The following is a 21949-nucleotide window of genomic DNA, read 5'->3' as shown; positions in this document are numbered from 1 at the left end:
AATTTGTTCTTCATCCTTCATCATCAGAAATATTTGGAAAACAGTGATTTACTCATATGAGAGGTGGCATATAATTCATATACAAGTAATTCAGCCTCCAGATATGCTCACTGTCCTAATTCCTCCAAGTCTGAATATCCCAATCTTGGATATCTTTAGAATACTTTTATTTTTAGAGCTAGAATTCAAAAAATATTACCAGTATATAGTGACCATGAACAAACCTAAGATAATAAATATAGGATTTCTAATCATCAAAGAACAGAGGTTCATGGTGGAAAAGAGTAGTTCTTTATGTATAACTGAACATGCAGGATGGAAGTTCATGTGATTTCTGTAACATTGTGAAGAAGACTTGGGCCTCAACTAGGCCAGAGCAATAGTAAAAGAACTGATGAAACCAGGTTCCTTCTGGTCCTATTGTCCTTTGCTTGATGTGCTTGGTTCTCAGGGACAACAATAGATGTGAAATCATCTATTATAAATACAAGATTTCTCAGTTAAATGCAGACAGAACTATTTCAAAATATGTAGTGAATGTGTGGGATTACAGAATCCCAGAGACTACCGTTTCTATCAAGAATGCTGAAGTTCTTTATGGAAATAGAAAACTCTTCCTTTCTTTATCAGTATCTCCTTTTTTTTGTTGTTGTTGTTTGGCATGCTTTTGCAAATGTCCAGAGCTGCTTTATTTCTTTCAACGTCAGTTTGATTCTGCATGCTGTTTGCAGTCTAGTGACTGGATTTCTTTATCATATTCCAAATACCAAAGGAATGATTAAAAAATATAACATGTTCTATAGAAAATAAATTGTAGCATTCAAAATGCAATTGCTGTCAGTTGCTCTTCCTCTTTCACTGCTCACTATAACGAAATAGTGGTCAGACAGTCACAAAGGAGAAAATGTTGCCCAGGAAGTTGTTGCCTAAATGCCTACCTACAGTAGCATGTTTGTAGATCTATTTTATTCTGTGTGTGCAGCAAGCAAATAAATGAAGAGTATTAACTGACTGAATCACTATCATACATCTTTCTCTGTCATAGACCTTCACTGCATTTCAGTTAATTGATCTGGGCAGATTGTCTGTGCCTGTTAAAGAGTAATTTCCTTAAAGACAGCATATCTTCTTCAGTAAAAATGCTGTTGTCAGCTAGGGTGGAGAAGTACCAATACAATCCAAAGATACATTTTATACAAGTGACACCAATTTCTAGCCAGATGATAATCTTGATAGCTTGTTTCCTTCCTCTGTTAGAGATTTCAGTGACAGACTATCACAGGGTAAGCTCTTCCCTTCATTTACTTCTAAAGTATGCTTACTTGTATCTCAGTCCTGTCAAGCTGCTGGAGGTTTGTTTGCTTATTTTTTTCTTTCTTTTTAATGACAAGGTAGAGATGGTCAGGCAGTAGCTGCATTTGTTTTCCAAATATTGAAATTAATTTTTTCCTGCCCTGTAAATAGCATCTTTTTTGCATACTTTCCCTGCAAGATTCGTGTCTGTTCTAAGGGGGTTATCTAGCTGGATGTTCACATGTTTTATGAGAAATTTTTCAAGAAAAGCAATATATAACTCTCTGACTAAGAGTAGTTATCACTAGTAAAACAAAAAAAACATCTACCTTGGACTGTCTCAAAGATTTGCTGGAGATAAGGAATGATTTAAAAGATAAATATTAAAGTGGAAAATGCAAATACAGACAGATAATAGGAGAGGACACTGTTCATGGCACAGGAACTTGGTTTTCCATGGGACATGGGCAATGTATTCTTCACCCATATTGTGTTCTCAGCCAGTGGCTGTGGCTACATGCTGCTGTGTGAGCAGAAATGCAGCAAATCTGAACTTACACTGATGGGGTGATTTGGGGTATCCCAGATGGCAAGTGCCAAGTAACCATACATAATAAGAAGGACAGTTGATCTCTTTTATGTGAAATGTAGATGCTGAGAATTACAGCTAAATGAAATTGAAATACTGCCTTGACCTTTTCTTGCTTCATAGTAACTGGCTTAATTAACATCCTCTGACATCTTACCTAAAACCCAGACATTCCTTTTTTTGTGTATTGAAATGCAGTTCTGGATGTATTCCTTTACAACTGGGTTTCTTCATGAATACCAAATGCGTTTCCATGTTTTGAAAGCTACTGGCCTACTTTCACCTTCAGCTGAATGCAGCATTTGGGTGTCAAATACAGCAAGCTTTCTTTCATTTTTTTCTAATCCATTCTCTGAAACAAGGGCACAAGAAAAATTCCTTTCCATATGTTTTTTCTTGGGCTATAATCTGCTGGTGCTGCAATTACTGATGTAGACTGAACGTAGTGGCAGAGGTTTGTGTCTGGATATTCCTAAACTTTGCCTTTAGTTTCCAAAAATATTTTGACTTATATTTTTATCAAGATACTACTTTTGGAGGGCTGGATTTGATCTTGTTGTAGCTGAACTTTCTCTAAGACCTACGTTCATTCTCTGGGGTGTTTCCAGTTTCCCCTGTGACAGGCATTGCTTTGTTTATAGGAATGTTACAAATAGCTCTGATCCTCCAGGAACTTATCTTTGTTTTTATGACATACATTAAGCCAGGGTTGTTTAGGTTTATTTGGTATGAGTGAAGACAAATACTCAGTCTCAATAACTCTGTGTTGGCTCAGTGCCATCTTTGGGGAACTGGAGCTAGCTGCTTCTGTCCTATTGAAACAAGCTCTGCTCCTCAAACATGCTTCAAAGCTGTTTCAAGTTTCACTAAAAGTTTAAAGACAGGTAAAGATAAACGAAACAAACAAAAACCCCACATGGCTGGGAGTTTGTAACACTTCTGTCCTTCATTCTTTAAACTATGCAGCAAAAAATAATTCTCCGCTGGCACAACTACTTCAGTAAATCATCTGCTGGTCAGCAAAGTATAGTCTTCGTAACTGCTTGTTTCATTAACTTGTTATATTTAACAGGTAGAAGAAGGTGCAAGTAAGGATCATGTTTGCCATGGCGTCTTATACATTAAAGTATACAGAATTACAATTTAATTTAGAAGCATTAAGAGGAACAATACAGCTACTTGAAATGGCAGCTGGTGAAAAATATTATATCATTTCAAGAATAATTTGAGAAGATAATTTTTGAGATATTTCTAAAGCTGTTTTTAAACAGATGCCTTATTTTAATGGAAGTTATTTAGATTCTGATCATGCAGCCTTTAAGAGCTGATAATGCAATAGCCTAAGCACCAGTATTTATCTGAATTGCTGAGAGTATTTCTATATTATTCTTGTAATGCATTTAGCATGTAAATAAAAAGTTCCACAAAGAGGTCCAAAAGTCATACCTACCAACCAAAAAGATGGATGTTTCATTACTTGTAGCAATATCCAAAACATTTGTTGGAAATGGGTAACCAAAAGTTAATTCTTGTCATATTAATTACTTAAAATTTAATCAATTTATTCTCAAAATTGTACATGCAGGGCTTTGCCATTGAGGTAGCTGAATCTATTTAAGGACTACTGATTTGGACTTATTAAAATATATGATATGCTGACTGTGCTACAACTCTTATAATTGATTTGGAGCACCTCCCTAAATGTCAGCCGGTTCATACCAGGGAAAATACTGTAATAATAATCATAGATGTGGAATACATCCCTCTGAACAGTGATTGTATTTAATATTTACTGGAGAGTAGAAATACATTCTCCATTCCAAGAAGATGTCATGAATTTTCTTCAGGAAAACAGTACTTCTGACAATTATAGTAAAGTTGTGTTTATGAAGCTTACACTTTTTTATAGTATATGTGCTTTTATATATACTGCTAATAACAATGATTTGAGCTATGCTATTAAAATTGAATTCTGATTGATACACTAAGAAAATACTGGAAATTATGCTTTCATGGTGTTACTTTTTATGGTTATTATAAACATTTATCTGTTCAACAGGTGCAAAAGCATGCTGTGGAGTTGTTTAGAGATCATTTCTACATATGTTAACTGTGACATCTCCAAAATACTGGCTTTTAACTCTGAAATCCAGTTATGCAAAGAAGTAGAAAGACAAATGTAAACAAAGGAAGGATAGAACCGAAGCAGGAGCTATCATCATGAATACACAATGGATTCTTCCTGGTCTTCAGGAACAAGAGGAACGTTTACAGAAAGCTGAAACTAGGTCAAATTCCAAGGGAAAATAATGAAGTAATAACACATAGGGACAAATTCAGAGAGTTCAAGTCACAAAAGATAAAGCTAAGGAAGAATGCAAAAGGTGTGATAAGAGCAATAAGAAGGGTAGTATAAGAAATAGGAGGAGCTGTTGTTGGGAAATACATGAGCTGCAGAAAAATGCTATGCTACAGTTAAAAAAGAGAGGGAAATTTATTGGGAAATGGAATCAAGAAGGTCAACAGATATATGACACTCCTTGATATGCTGTCTTAAAAGAAAAAAGATGGCATTTGCCATGAGGTGACTGATGCAAGTTATATTATTCTAGCCAGGAACAGAAAAAAGCAGAGGGATTACTGAACACCTAGAAAAATCATATATTTTGAAATTTTTCAATACAATGAACTTTATCGTGTATCAATTATCACTAAATTTATCAGCTTTTAAGGGTTACTCTAAAGAGCTCAGAATATGGTGAGATGACTTGATAATTTGTCCTTTTCAAAAGTGAAACAAAATAACACTTCTCCAGAACAAAAAGAAAAGCATAAGCTTCAAAACATAATTGAAAATCAACAAGATGAACTTCATTTCCTAGAAAAAATGCTAGGAACAAATGAGTTCCTAAGAGAAACAAAGATGATCAACAGCTAACAGGAATTAAAAAATCTTACCAAATAAATCCTTCTTGCTATAATAGAAAAACAGAATTCATGAGTAGAGCAAATACCTAGATTTTAGTTTGATACTGTTTCATGAGAGATTTTCATCAGCAAGCTAGGGACATATGATCAAGATGATGCTATCAGAAGTTGGTTATAACACTGGACCGGGATGTGTTACTGAAGCAGAACTCAGATCACTTCTGGTAAGCTAGAGAAATGGCCTGGGGAATGCAAGAAGCAATTCAGTAAAGAAAAACGTAAAGTTTTCCATTTAGGTGTGAAAAATAAGTAGCATAAATACAAAATAATAAAAGTCTGATTTGGTAGCAGTGTTAAGAAAAGGTCCTTGAAGAAAAACTTTGTGGCAACATAAATATCAATCAAGTGGGATTTAAAAAAATAAAAAAATATGGCATCTATAAATAGCATTATATATTTATATATCAAATACAGTTTTATCTAAAGTTTGTTGTCCAATTTTGAATGCCATACTTCAAGAAAAAATGTTGATCAGCTAGACATAGTCCAGAGAAGAATAACCAGAGGTTTCAGAACATCAAAAATAACAATAAGAAATTGAATTGTCTCTGTTTATTTAAAATCTAAGGGAGATAAGGCTACAGAGTAGCTTTCCAAAGGCTGTAATAGCTTTCTAAAGCTTAAAAGACTTCTGATAAGAGGACAGGAACAATTTGCTCTTTATCATGTAAAGAAAAGAAATGTGCTTAAATGGCAGCAAGAAAGATTTAGTTTAGATGACAGAAAAACATTCTTTAACAATAAAGACAGTAATACACTAAAATGAATTGCCCCAGAAGCTACAGAAATAATTCAAAGATTTTGAGAATAGGTTTGTAAGGAAACTGTTAAGTCATTGACTGAACCAGTAATGGAGCAGCTGGTGAAGAGGCATAGCCAGCACTGAGAGCACAGGTGGAAGCAATTCACCTGTGTAACTGGAAGGGGTGGAGTCAGGCTGGACCCCTTCCTAGACTCATTGAAAGGCTGGGTGCCACAAAGAAAGCTGTCTTCTTTGGAATATTTGGTAAGTAATTTCTTTTTTGTTACTAGATTGCAGCTCCTATTTTGGAGTAGCTATATCTGCTATTGGCTTTCTCTACAAGGTTAAACAAGCACCAGTAAACATCACTTAAAGTTGATCTTGCTTTAGAGAATAAGGATGGTTTGCTCTTTTTCTTCCAGTTTGATTGTTTTAGTGGTTTTATGGATGTACTATAAAAGAATGCTGGCTGTATGCTGAACTTACATGAGCTTTTGTCAAATATAGCTGAATCTTGCTGTGGTTATATAGTGTTAGCAGTAAGGAGAAGGAGAGTAACTGTTTATTGAGGTTAGCAGAATTCTGGTTCAAGGTTGGGTTACTGCTGGGCTTAGCAAACGGTTGACTTCTTCAGGGTGTAATTCAGCTTCTCAGACAAAAGTTTCTGCTTTCTGATTGAGGATGTGGGAAGTTTTTTCTACATCCCCATTTTCTATTTTATTCATTGTCTCATATTTTAGTGGTAAAATTAAGTAGAACATTGAATGCATTTTAATCCTACTCTATTTAAATTCTTCCTTGTTACTGAGGTCAATGTTTTTAAAAGGCCATTTAGTTATCTTAGCTCCTATATGATTCATATTCTAGAAATTAATCTGTAAATTCTAAACCTAAATTTCTGTAACTTACTTATTCCAGAAAAGTTTCTTATTAAGAACTAGTCATAGTTCTGGTATCGCTGCTGATGACTTCCTGTTAATGATATGCAGCTTGTTCTATTTTTTTTGCTTCCTCTAGAAATTACAAGGAGTCTCTTTCCTCCAGAAAGACTAACTGCATGGTACTCCAGAATAACTATTTACATCAGTTTTAAAGTTATCATTTCAGCCTTTATGAGCAGCTTGATGGGGAGGTGTCAGATGCAAAAGTTAGGTCATTTGGAGTAACCCTTTTCTTCTTCTTTGATGACAAAGAAAAAAAACAAAAAAACAAAACAAAAAAAAACCAAAAAAAAAAACCCTCTTCATGCATCTAGTAAGTGAATGACAGATATATAGCTCAAAAGCACGTAAAGGCTGTGGAAATCTAAGTTTGAGTTTAACAATTGCCTAGCAAAATCTACTAAGGAGCAGAAAATCTTACAGGACTGATTCCTGAAGATTTTGAAACTGCTTAATACAAAACTATTGAAATCGCCTGACTAAGCTTATCTTTTGTCAAGTAGAAATAGACTTATAAAACCAAACAAGGTGGAAAGAAGTTGGCTTGCATTTTAAGCAAGAATTACTTCTCCCTTAGCATTTCTACATTCATTCTGCTAAAGAAAGAAACTCAAATAAGACCTCTCCTATTCTTACTCTTCTGTACTATTGCCTGGCTGTTAATATTGAAATCAGCTCTTTAGTTTTATAGTCAAAATTCAGGCTTAATTAAATCCCACTTCTAGTTGTTGCATTGTACTAAGAGTTGTATCAGATTTGAAGTAATGTCTAAGTATGCTTCCCAGCCATTCAGTTTTGTGAGGTGGGATTATGGTGCTATGTGCCAGCATTTGGAGCAAACTGGCTGACAAAAGGAAAAAAATGTGACAGAATTTAGAATGCATGTATGCTAAGCATCTACCCATGAGAGCAACTTTAAGCATTTCAGAAAGTGTTTGGCCTGTGAGATATCTTGTTCCTACATCGTTCATGTACTGAGTATATAAATCCATTAGTGCTTAGAAGTCAATAGTTGTGTTCTGTTACTTAATGCTTGCTAGCTGCCCAACAAAAAAATCTGTCAAACTCAGGGAATGCAGCCTTAATTTCACTTAAATTAATTTTATCTGTGGCGTCAGTGCAAATGCAGTTCACTGAATGCATCTGTTAGGTTGGAATTCTGGAAAGCCAGGAGCCAATTTAAGAGCAGGAAACCTGGAGCAAGAAACAATTCAAGTAGCTGAGAAGGAAACACAAGTTATGAGTTGAGGGCATGTAGAGTAACCCACTTTTGCTTACACAGGCACATTAAGGAAAACTTCAGAGGTGGTCTTACCAAGAACTACTTCAAAATAATAAATTAGATTCGTGATGTTTTACAGAAATGAGAAAATGTCATCAGTCAGGATGATAGCAGAAGCAGGGTCTAAAATCCAGTCTTGACCACCAGTAATTTTTGCCTCCATCATTAACTGAATTTAAGGAGCTGCCAATCCAGTGAGAAAGTACTTTGGAAGGGGTGAAGTGATCAGCTGCACACTCAGAGTACATGCATCCAGACTGCATTCTATGTCTTTTATCAAATGCTGAATAAATGTACGCTGATTGTTTTGTTTCCATTTGAAAACAATTTGAAGCCAGTTCTTGTTGTCATCTTGTCATCAGACAGTCATCTAAGCCAAGCCAAAAACAAGCTGTTGGTTCTTCCAACTGCTGAGTTCTGACTTTTGAGCTATAGAGAATACAGCTGTATTAAGTAATAAATTGGTACTCGCTTCCCCTTCCAGCAGGATGCATTTTCACAGCTGATAAAAATAAATAAATAAATCACTCTCTTGCAACAGTGCTTTAGAAAAGAGCTTATGTTCCCTCTATTTTGGATGAGAGATAGCATAGTGAATGTGTCAGGCTCGGACTCTGCACCTTCCTGAATGCTCATCAGGACCCAGGGTCTGAGTGGCTCTGAGTCAGATGCCAGCAGTGACAGCAGGGCAGCCAACTGCTGGCGGCTCCCTGACTGCTGGGCTGTCATCTCGCTGTCAGAGCAGCCAGGCTGATAGGAATTGTCATGCACAAGAGGTGATTACTTGGAGAAAAACAACAAACATAACTTGGCTTACAGCAGGCTAATCGGTGCCTCTGAGATTTTAAATTACTGCTGTGTGTAGGCATTTTGCCATACTATTGCATGAGATTTTGAGCAGAATGCACCTGATCCTTTCACACCTATACTCACAGATACTCACAGACTTTCTAATATACTTTGGTCTGAGAAATGCTACTAATGTGCCATTTGTTTCATTCCTATGAATTCTGCAGTGATGCCACACGTGGTTCTCTCCTGCCCTAGGCAGCCACTTACAACCATCCATGGGAAGCAAGCACCAGGGAAAGTGTAGGTGGAGGCACAACCAGATGCTCTTGAAGGATGAGGGCAAGGAGAAGCAGAAGTTTGCTCCCAGTGGTGGGAAACTGAAAATGTTGGAAGGTTGAAATAAGACTATACCGTTTCTTATCTCCTTTCTGCAAAACAAATACACTTAGGAGATATTGAAAGCTATGTGTCACGTGCATGTCTCAAATAATGTTGTCTTTCTGGATTATTTATTTGGGTGATGGAAGAGGAAACCTGTGGTGTCACTACAGTTATATCCTGACAACTTGGCTGCATTCCTCTTATAAATGTTTAGCAAGTGAGCTTCTATCAGGTGATGTAAACTGGCTTAGCTCATGTAGCGGGGTCTGAATGATTTCAATTAAGCTATGGTATTTGTAGTTTTTTTCATCTAAAGATGGGAAGTCAATTTTATAATAAAGGAAACATACCAATTAGCAAAATTAGTGTTTTATCATAGAGATATAAAGGGCATCTTGGGGAAAAAGTATTGGGATTTTTTTTTTTTTAATTAATTTATTATTTTTTTTAAGTCTCCAAGTAAGAATCCACAATTGTATTCAGATCTGTATGGGGAAACTGTTGATCATGGTCTGAACCTCTGTTTGACCACCTGAGGCAAACAGTGAGTCAGCTGTGGAGAGTACAGATGAGAGCAATTCAGCTGTGATATTGGAAGGGATGAAGCCTGGCTCCACCTCTCCTAGCTCCATTTAAATGATGACTGCAACTGAAGAAGGATCTCTCTCTTTCTGAAGATTGCTCCTCTGTGGAGTTTACTGCGAGCCTTCAACATTGCTGAGCATTTCCATTTATTATTGATTATCTTTCCAAAGCTGCTAGAAGATAACTGAAATTTCCTTTCCATTTACACTTGAATTCAGCTTTAGTAAAATGGCTGATGAGGAAGTCAATTGGTTTACATCTGGATGACTTAGATGCACTTGACATATAAGCACTAGTGTTTGCTGATACTCTCATCTAATGCCCAAAATGCTGAACATTTAACAAGCAGTTTTCTACTTGTATGAGAAAACACTGCCATCTTAGCCAGATGGTGGGCTCAAAAATTATTAAAGATCACCAGATGAGATATTCCACTAATACCCAGCATTCTGAGGGGTTAGTTTTGGAGCAGCCCTTGTATATTGTGTATCTTATCTAGAAACACAGGTTGCTTTAGAGTTAACTCAAAAAATGAATCTAATATGCAGCACTTTAAAACTGGTCTCATACTCTTGTCGTATGCCAAACTTCATTCTTTATATCAAACACTGATGATATTTTTTTCTTTTATTTAAATTATTTGTTTGTTTTTTTCCTGAGGTTTTTTTTTTTTTTTTTTCTTCTGCAGCAGTTGTTGGTGTCTGACATGGAAGTGCATGTGATGCAAAGTTGTGGAATGGAATTCCTTTATGAGAGGATGGGGGAGGGAAGAAATACATTGACATTAACTGATGCTTGCTGAACGTTTCTGGAGTAGTGGATATGACAGGCTGAGGTGGAGAGTGGTGCACTTCAGCAGCAGCAACAGTGACAGTGGGTCACCTCCACTGGTGCAGAGTTTTGAGTGTGGCAAGCAGGTTCTTGTTCGTTGCTGGTGAAAATGCACAACTAATAGTAGTGACTACATTGCAAAACAGTGTTTTGTAGCTGAGAGTTTGCTCTATCCTATAGCATTATTTTGCTGTTGTGGTACCTGTGGAAATAAGGAAGCATTACTTTCAGGGTGACCTATGTAAAAATCCAACACATAGGATTGTTTGAATACTGGAATTAATGTGGAAGGTGCTGATAGGCTCACTTCATCACTTGCCCCTTCAGTGTGTGTAATTGGCTTCATCATAAGAGAATAATAGTAATTTGTACAGGAAGTAATTTTAAAGAGCACAGATGAAATCAGAACAGAACTTGAGAAACCTGTTTTATCAGTGAGAACCAATGTACTGCTGTTAACTTCTGTTAAATAAATACTTCATTATTTACATAGTTAATCCAATTAAATTTTGGAGTTACCTTAACCGAATTAATTACACAGATTAAAATAAATAAATAAATATTTTTTTAACTAAAAGTTCTCATTACCTTGGATTACATTAATCAGCAGTAGATGGAAGGAAACACTGTGCTCAGATCTTCTTCTGTCAGTGCTCTAAATGCTTTCCTCAGAACAAAAATAGGATTACAGCCCTACTCTACCCTTCTGATACCCTTCTGAATCCAGAGCCCTCCTAAGCTGCAGCATGGCATGCAGCAAGCCACTGCAGCACCAGCTCCAGTGGCTCCTCCATCACCCTCAAAGAAAGCTGGGGCCTTGCCACTGGTGCCTTCATCTGTAAAGAGAGGGATTGTTTCAGACTGGTACACTTGGAACAAGCATGTAATGTTTTAGAATTACTAACATAGAGATAGTCTTTTTGGACACTGGAGCCACTTTTACTGACAACTTAAAATAATTATTTTGACTCTGTATTAGGAAAAACTAATTATTTTCTCACATCATCATGGGAAGTGTTGGTGGTAATGAACTATATTCATTAAAGTAATTTATTAGTACTTCAGTGTTACCATCTGTTGAGATAACAGATGCTTTTTAAAAAGTATTATGCCACAAATGTAAATCCTTGTTCTTCTCTCTAATACTAAATGTTATTGTAAAATGTCATTTTTAAAAAGTGTTTGTGTATATATATACATTAGCAACTTTTATGGTCTTATAAAACCATATTATTTTTACCATTCCTGATGAACAGGATGTACAGACAGCACTCTTGTTTGTTTTGCTGTGAGGAACAAAAAATAGGAGAAAGGACAGGAAAAAATGAGAAATATAGAACAATGAAATGAGGAAAAAAAGGACAACCATTTCTTCAAGGTGGCTAAATTAGAATCTAACTCAAGTATGATTAGTCACAGTGGAGAAAATCCTCAATTTTGTATCCATTTCTTAAATTAGGTAATTAATATTTTGAGTCACACTGATTTTAAGTACCAAGTAACTTGTATTTAGATGCTCTTCTGACTTAAAGTATAAGACAAAACTGCCTTGGGCACAAATACCTCCATTTCACAGGAGACAGTGCATTGTTTTGCTGCTAAAGCACTAATCTTGTTTGTCTGTCTGTCTGAAAACAAATTGCCTTCAGGTAATTAAATGACACAGTAGTTGAAAGCAAAATGGTCAGATGTTTCTTTCTTTTACAGAATCAAAACATTTTAACAGAGTAACTTACAATTTATCTTCCACTATTTTTGGGAGAATAGCAAGTTCATCCTGATACTCAGTATGGTATGTTTTGGTAGTATGTATAGCGGAGGAAATAAATCATGAGTCTCTGCAACTGAGGTGCCTGTTACAGGAGGGAGCTTTCATATCCAGCATTTATTTAAAGTTAGATACCTGACTGGCTATTCTGAAAATCCAAGCCAGTTAATTAGTAATTTCAATACCTATAAAGACTTGTACGGTGTCAGCGATAAATTTGAATTCCTCTGAAAGGAAGGTATGATCCATAAGTTTAATGCTTGCTGTCTGTACTAAACTCAACCTCTCACGGTGTTTTTTTTGTTTGTTTGTTTTTATGAGCACGGTGCCTTAAGGCTTTCATTCCAGGTGCTCCAACACAATGCCTTTACTCAGCAGTGACCCTGGAAAAATGGCTGTGGTAATAGAGATTATGGATTTTGTTACATAAAAATATAGGATTTCATGATTAGTTTGTTGAGGGCCATATGAAAACCTTGTACTGATTTAACATAGTTGATTGATCAGGTGATGCCTAAAATAAGTGCTGGTAGAGGGAGCCTGGGAAAATATTAAAAATAAACAAATACGTATGGTATTTGTATGGTGTTCCTTTTGACAAAGAATAATAAACGACTGCAAGGAAGTTGCCTGACCCTGTACCCAACAAGACACAGAGAGAGAGAGACTGCAGATCCTGGGATCAAGGAGCTTTATCCTGTTAATGACAGGGTCTGTCTTTTACTCCCTGTCTCCTTATCAGCAGCTCTTGCACTTTGCAGCAAAGATATAAATCTGTATAATCTACTAGTCAAAGTACAATATCCTTTCCATCTCTTTGGCTATAGGTACGAAGTCTTCTTGTACCATTTCTGAAATTCTATGTAAACGTGAGAAGTAAATCCCTATATTCTACAAATATTTTGAAGTTAATATTATTTATTCCAGATGAAAAGTAATTTGAAGATATAGAGTGTTCTTCTGTAGTCATTTTGTTTAATGGTTAATAATGTTGAAAACACTACCAATTGAAAAAGAAGAGAGACTCAGTATTATACAGTGTGATTGCAGAATTAACAGATTTAATCTCAAGTATCTGCATCAAAAGACGTTTAAGCTAGTAATACAAAAGGTATTTGCTCCAATAAAAGTGAAGGCTGAACAGAGGTTACTCCTGAGAAAATGACAGCCTAGCTGGTACCTGTGGCAGAGCACTAGCTTGTGGCTCTCCAGTGTTTGTTTGAGACAACCGGCTATTCCAGAGTCTCTTCTCCTGTGTTTTTACTACCTGATAGCATTTCCCATTAGAACTGTTTTAGGTTCCTGTGGTATTTGTATTTCCTCTTCCACCTTCAACCTCTCCCAAAGCATAACTAAAGAAATTATCTTAGCCTGTTCATGTTTGACAAAAAAACTTTATTGAGAATATCTGTTTTTACACTTATTTTCTGTGAACTTCAATATAATGCATAAACAAGCTATTCTGACCACTTAATGTAAAGGTAAATCACATTGCCAGTGGCCGTAAAAATTATTAACTGTCTGTTGAGGAATCAGCAACAAGGAGGAAGAGTTTTCAGTGTCTCTGTGAAGTTATGCTGCTTCTGCTTGTGTCTTTACAGAAGCAAACATTTTCACACAAGTTTGCCTAGCTTTCTCTGGGCTCCTCTGGTTTTCCAAGTCAGCTTACTCTCTTCTGGCATGAGCACTTTATTATTCATTTATAACTAAGTAATACTCATCATGGATCAAAAAATTCATCAACTCTAAGCATCATCTCTTACATTTGTAAGATTTGGAGTAGTATTTGTTTATTTCAGAGGCTTTTTTTTTTTTTTTAATTTGTCATATAATTTTCTTAATGGCATCTACATTTCTTGTTTGTCAGAATTAAGGTATCTGAATTCTTAGTATTTTTTGATACATTTACTGGAATATGTTCTCTCTTAGCCAGCAATGATCAGAAAATTTATCCCATTCAGTCTGGACAAAAATGAATCAGAGATCCAGGCACTAGCTACAGAGCTTACTGTCATCATCCTGCAGCAGTGATTTATCTTTCCTTCCAAGCTTTGGGCCGCAGGCAAAAGCAGTTTTAGGTGTGCATTTCCAAGTCCTCCATCAATTCAGATGGAGCTCTCTGATTGCTGAGAGACTGACTGGTAAAATAACTGTTTGTGACAAACAGTAGAAATGTCGGACAAACTGAGGCTCATCAACATAAAAGGCATAACCTAGGATTCTTTCTCAACAAGGAAACATCCCGCTTCCTAACTGCTGTGGAAACTGAATTCCTTCATCTGAAACATAAGCAAGACAAGAAAAGGGACAGAAGTTATCTTAGTGATGAGAAAAGATGTGAGAAACAAATTTGTCTTTTGAATTACACATACAGTAAGATGCCTATCTGTCATGCTGTTAAACTTGTACAATTTTGCTATGATTTCTGATTGCTGAAGTTATCAGAAGACCTAGATCCCAGTAGATTAGCAATCATATCTCTGTTATTATCCACTTCAGGGCATGAAACTATTCTGATTTTCTGAATCTACTCTCTGGCCTCCCATAACCCATCAACTTTTAATAGCTTTTGTTTCTTCATTAATGTCTGTATTTGTACTCACAGATGTATTCCAGTAAGTTTATATCCAATTCATGTTTAAAGCTGAATTTCTCTGTCTAGGGAAGTAAGACTCTTACATGTAATTAGTATTTAAATAGGCCAATTATTTTATACTCCATATGCAGTAAGATTTCCCTACATTCCAGAAGAATTAAATGCTTCAGTTCTCACCTGTGAAACAAAAAGATTAGTAACAGTTGTATGTTGACTATAAAAATTAAACTGTCATTAATAAATCTGAATCAATTCAGTGTTCCACCACGGCAGTAGTGGTTGACATGCTTTATGCAGGTAAATAAAGCACAGTCTTTTCTTATGCTAAGAATTTACTCACAATAATCTGACCTAGTGAGACAAAAGAGGTGAGCAAATTAAATTCAGAGCACTGTGAATTTGCTAAATTTCTGAAACTTTACTCTGTAATCTTTTGGTTTTATGTTATTTTTTTCATAATTTACATGCCGATTTTTCAACCAATAGATAGTGTACTTAATGAGAGGGAGGTGACTGAGAAGGTCCATTTCAAGAAATTACAATTTCATTCAGAAACATTTATTTTCCTGGAAGATTCTTGGTGAGACTATGCTTGACATTCATTATTGTTGGTCCACAGCTTACTCTGAAAACTAATCAAAGAAAAATTTCTCTCAGTCTCTCAGCAACATCATATCTGTTCTCATTGTTGCCTTGACTGCAAGTATCCTACTATCTTTGTAAACCACACTTAGAATCTGAATGATTTATTTTCATTTGCATTATATCCTGAGGTGTTAGTTTTTCACTCCATTCTTCCTAAATTGTGATTATATGAACCACTCCTTACCAAAGAATTTCTGAGAATACAAGTTTGAGAAAACAGCATCTTAATGCCTGTGAGACACAAATTCTTCTGAGTCTTTATTAAACCAGTTCAAACAAGTATAATTCAGCTATGAAGGAGCTTGCTCTAATGTAATAATAAACGTATTTCTGTTTTAATTTAAATTACTGTAATCCCTGAAAACCAGAAGGGAAAACAATACACAGATGCCTTAAAATAAGTTTGTGGCACTAAGTATATAATTTCACACACTCTACTTAAACTATGAAAAGTTTGTTAGCCTTGGCAGTGGAAATCTAGATTATTTTGAAATATGAATAGGACTGTAAATTAAGGGGCATCTTTAGGAAGTAATGTCAACTTTAAGCAAGTATACAATCATGCAGAATTCTTTAAAGGCAGTAGTTGTAATCCTACATGAAAGTGAAGGACAAAATTTACCTAACTGAGGTGAGATATTTAAAAGTGATAAGAAAAAAAAAATTAAAATATTTCCTAAATGGACCCATATTCATTTTTGTCCTGGAAAAGCAAGAAGTTCTCTTAGCTTCTACACACTACTAGCCCTTGTTCTTCCATTACATAGTATAATATGCATAGAAATCAGTTAACAGTTACCTTGCCATGAAATTGCACTTCATAGACATAATTGGTGAAGAACGTAATAGTTGCAGCCTCAGATTATTTGCTGAGACAATTATTTGTTAATTAACATCTCTGTAATTGCCTCTCAATTTTCCTCTTGTTGGAAAGAATTTTTGCATGTTTCTTTCATAGACTTATATAGCTATGGACCACTGAAATTATATTTCAAAAACGTTAATGTTGGCATTGTAGGTGAGTTTTAATTGTTACAATATAATGAAGAATGGCTTATGAAGTGATATGATACCAAGAAAATTGTTTTCCTTAGAGTGGCAAATGTAGCTGACATTGTCAATTAAAACCCTTAGAAAGCTGCTTTATCTCTAAATTGCAACATTTGAATAATTAAATTGCTTGTTTACTAAGAAAAAATGTTAAAAATGTTTTGTTTCAAATAAGTGTATGCATCTGAAATCCACAAAAGCTTCAGAAGTCTCACTGCTGTGCTTAGGTTTCTGTTATTCTTTGGCTGAGATGTTATTCTGCTGATGTAAAACATTCTGCAAAGATATACTTCTAATGTTGCTGAATTTTAAGAAAAAAATCCTTCAGCTTTAGGAGGTGGAATTTTAAAAAAATAATGTGAAATCAATTTATTACCATCTGGATCTGAGAGTTAAACTCCTCTGAGGTGATGTGGTGCAGTAGGTGGGTTGCAGACCATATTTATATAGGTCACCCTGAAAGTAATGCCTTCTATTTGTTACCATCTACAATAGCTACAAAGAGCAAAATGACACTATTTGATAGGGCAAATTCTCAGCTACAAAACACTATTTTTCAACTTAACCACACCGTTAGCTGTATATTTTTGCCAGTGATGATCAAGAGCTTGCATGCTGCACTTATTTTAAAAAATAAAAAATTCAGCACGACTGTCTAGGACATGGCTTGTTTTTCACTTCCCTGTTGCCAACGCTGAAATGCAGCACCCACAACCTCACTGTGCTCACATCTGCTCTTTGGTCTCTGGACATTTTCAGCAAATGTTGATGACTGACAATGGAATCTACAGTGACATAAAACTTCAGCTGAACTTTTAATTCTGTTTCATTTTTGATGTGTATATGTAGCAGGTAAGTCAGATAGGCACTGTGATTTCCAGATGCTGCAGAGGCAGCCAAGGTGTGTGGTTACTTGCAGTTATGCATGTTGCAGTAAGGAAAACTGATTTATCTTTGCAATGTTAAAATTAAGTTTTACAGTGCTAGAAGACTTTGGCTATCTATGCTTTCTTTCCTGGCAGATATGCAGTATCAGAGGATAGGCAGAAAAGATGGGAAGGAACTGAGACCTTGCAGTGTAGGGAGAGGAGATCTGTAAGCTGCTCTTCTTTTTTAGCTGTGACATGAAAAAGATATGGCATTTTTTCTACCATCTGTTTTGTAAAGATCACTGTCCTGACAGAGCTGTGCATTGATTCTGTCACCATCAGCTTCACAATGCTAAAAGAATGAGCTTTTCCAAGATTTTAAAAACGTGTGTCTACATTTTCAATCCCAAGTAGTCTCCTGTGTAAGGTAAAGGTTCAATCAATACTTAATAGTTCAGTAAAAATTATGGTAACTGTGATCTTTTGCAGAAGCAGCAATGTATACATCTAAGTTTATCTGCAGAGCTTTAAACTGCATGCATAATGTTTGTATTTATGTAATATTCTGTTTAATTTCTATCTATTTCACACTATAGGAATTTAACATTTTCTTCTATTTATTCTGTCTCTGTTAGAATTAGTTCACCTTCATTCTAAAAACTCCTTTTTTTTTTTTTCTTCTTTTTTTTTTTTCTTTTTTTTTCCCCCATTAATTTTACAGCAATTGTTTCCCTGCAGAGCTACACATCATTAATTTTGGGCTGATGCCAGTTCTTGTACCATTTACTGCTGTGCTGCTTCAGGGAAACTCTTGTTCCCTTGAGCAGTTAGCCAGTACTTAGAGGTCTGATGTAATTAGCAGTGCCTGTTGTTTCCCCAGTCATTAGATCTCAAATATCCAGTTGTTATTCTGCTACTCTCTGGAGTCCCTTTTAGCTGTCATCAGCCTGTTCCCTGTACCATGGTACTCCCTCAATTCCCCCTCCCTTTCCAAAACCTTCAGGCAGAAGGTAACAATCAGACCTACAGGTGACAACTTTTACAGAACTTATAAAAATTAGAGAGTATTTCAGGTTTTCTTAGCTAGATGTTGCCACTGAGCCCTGATGTATCTTTTCCTATGGGAACATAGACAGGCATGATGTACCACAACAAACCAATGTGAGTTGCAGATCTGCTGGATCTGCAAAGGGTGGGAGAGGGGAGAAAGGAACTCTTCCTAATATCTAGGTTACTATGGGTGGATCAGGCGGGAGCTGTGTACTACACCTGCTGTTAGGTTGGCATAATTTATGCAGTTTGCTGGTTTATAGGATGGACTGTATGATAGCAGAAAGTATTGTAGGAAATACAAAATGATTGCTTTCCTATGTAGAAAAGCTAGACATGTTTACCAGGTGGTCCTTGCACGTGTATCTTTTCCTACAGCATGCCAATCAGTCCTGCTGGTACTGTTGAGAGCAATACAACTTCACCCTGTTCTCCTGTCTGAGCAGCCATCTCAGAATTACATGTGTGGAGATGGAAGAAGACAGAAACCATGATGTAGGTATGTCTTTGTTGGGTGTCTGACAGTACAGAGCAGGAAAGTGAAGAATACTGGAATAGATTCATACTCTATCATCCAAGATCAATGCCCCTTACATAGAAATCAGCCACAGAGGGGTTCTTCTCTATAATGTCATTCCCCAAATAGCCTTCTACTTTTTCTACACAATTACAGAAGTATTAAAAATGTATTACTTTATGGTATAAGGTATATAATTTAGTGTAGTTAGTTCTTCATAAAAGTATACAGTAAGATTAAAAAAAAACAAACACCTTCCTAATTTATCTATTAGAATGCTCGTTCAAGACAGAAAAAAACCCAGAACTGATTGTTTTGAAAAGAAAATGGGATTTTCTACACCATTTCTTATTAATGGAAGATTTGAGAAAGACTTTCCATGGGGGTTTTCTTAGTTTCAGAGATATCACACCTTCATCAGTAGGTATGCATGCTAATTTTCTCAATTGTTATTACTTTTCTGGCCAACTTTTAAAAGTTCCCATTTAGTGGAAAAGTTAATTCAGTCTCAAGTAATATTTTATGGTATCCTTGCTGGCAAAAGCACTTCTCTGTACAAATGAACACTCTCAGTACTAAGCAATTGTTAAGCTAAGCCACTCTCTGCAGGCAGACAATATATGGATATATTAGGTATCCACATGGAAGCTTACTATTATAATAGCTTAGATCAGATACAAAAGACTTAACTGAACCTAGGACTAAATTATAAAGCAGCACATCTCTTCTCTTAGAAGATGAGAAAATGTTTTCTGTTGTATTTGTGTGCTGCAGACCCCTCTGCAGATAAATGTACATACTCCATGTTAGTACTTTGATATCAACCTTTATTCTACATACATTTGTTTTCCTTCAAGGTCTTCTGGCTGTGATGTTAAGATAAACATGTAGAAATGTCCCTTTAGCTCTCAGTTAAAAGCCTGAAAGAAGTCTGTTTTGTTTGCAAGTAAGAATAAGAGGAAACAAAGATCAATAATTTGCTAGGAAGGCATGTAATTTTTTCTCTTTCATTGATGATAACTTCATCTATCTGTTGAATCTATAGAGACAGCTAGATATTCTGTGCTAAATAACTACTGTGAGATAGAGGAAATATGTTCTGTCTGCAACATCTCCTGTTTCTGTTATAGATGTATGGTAAAAAAGATTCATATGAAATAAGCATCAGCTAGTGAAAATGCAACTGAGTTGCAAACAAAACAGATGAAGCTATCAAATATTGCCATTAAAAGAGAAAGATCTTCTGTAAATGTTATTGATTGCATCTAAATCACTGGGTTGTCAAGTGGGAAGAGATGGGAGAGAGCTACAGAAATGACAAAGAATGGTATCCGACATCCCTTCCTTATTTGTTACTGTGGTAAAATACCATATTCAGCAAAAGTTCTGGAGAAGAATAATTTCTGCTACAATAGGAAATCAAGTTCGGCATGATGCGTGACACTCATTAGATGATTCTTTTTTATTATGAGATTAGTGTAACAGTTTTCAGAGGCGTTATTTTCCTAAATGAAGGAAGCAGATGCACTGAGGACGAAAGGAAGGTAGAATACATAGCTACTTCTCTCTGTGTGTATATATATGTATATATACACACATGAATAGATGCAAAAACATATGTGTATATATATGAGTTTTAAAATTTCAGAAGGCAGAAGATAGTATTTCTTTCTCAGGTCTTGGCTCAGAAGATATTGTTTTATCAAGTACATTAGCAGTTCTTACATGGCTTCTCCCACTCAATCCTGTTTAGTTTGGTCCAAGCTAAGCTGATTGTTTCACCTGCTAGCCTTTTCAAAACTCTTCCTCCTGTCCTTCATCCTTTGTGGCATGACTGAACTGGTTGAAATAGAGCCTGCACTGTGTCTTCTTCCTATATCCTCTCACTAGCATCAAGGCTGGTTCCATGGCAGGATGTGCAGACCGCTGGGCTGCTTTCTCTGCACGAGTACAGGGGGAGGTGGAGGCTATCAGCATAAAGGGGACGGGGAAACTTCTGCCTGCACATGATCCCCTTGATGCCCACCATGACGTGAAGACCCAGCCAGATCCTACACATGAGCATCATGGCATATGCAAACATAAAGGAGGAGAGCAGAACAAGCTGGGTATCAGTGTGCTTCTCCACTTAATTAACTTAAAGCAGAATTGGCTTTTTATGGAAGTTTGGAATCACTTACAAATAATGATGCAATAATTAAAGGTGCATTACAAGGAATCTCAGCTTGAAGCAGATGTTTCATTAAACTCTAATACCCCATTAGATCCTCCAGGAATAAATCTTTTTCTCTACAGTTCTGTGGGTCACTAATTAAACTGACTGAGATATACCTCTTCTCTTGTTTCCAGCTAATAGTGTAATGCAGTGTTGTTTAATATTGAAATGAATAACTTCTGCATCTTTCAGCAATTACCTCTTCTCTTTCTTTAATAAAATTGGGTATTTTATTATAATTGAAATCAGTTGAAAGGGTTGAATTGCTAAGTTTCAGTAAAGTATTGAAGAACTTAGATCAGGTTATCTTAAACACATAGTCTGTGAAGTTTTCTCTCTTGGGATGGCATAGGTTGCCACACACATATGCATTAGTTTTTGTGTTGGTTTATCCTCTTCATGTGGCACATGTTAGCAAATGCACTGAAACCTCCATTTACAACTCACTTACTTAAGAAAATGACAGTACACACAAGACCCAAACATCTCCAAGCAATCATTCCCAAATCAAAGGTGATGTTGAGTTCTTGTATTTCCTTCTAGCTCCTAAAATGCCTTGAGCAAGTGCAGGTGTGTGGAGGAAAACTCACACAAGCACTTAGAGAAGCTTTTTATTTTGATCCATACATCTCCTATGCATATGTATTTATTCATATATTTTAACAAAATCCACCCTAGCTGCTAAAAATAAAGAAGGAAATCATGTAGCCAGTAAATGGTAAGATATATAAAACAACAGTGTATTTCTTCTTCTCTGATACTCATAATCCTAATTTATTCTAGTAAAGGATATGAATAATTCATTACTAAGCACA

The sequence above is a fragment of the Coturnix japonica genome, chromosome 3, assembly GCF_001577835.2.
Source record: "Coturnix japonica isolate 7356 chromosome 3, Coturnix japonica 2.1, whole genome shotgun sequence".
Taxonomy (NCBI): Eukaryota; Metazoa; Chordata; class Aves; order Galliformes; family Phasianidae; genus Coturnix; species Coturnix japonica.
Note: the sequence above shows the minus strand (reverse complement) of the source record.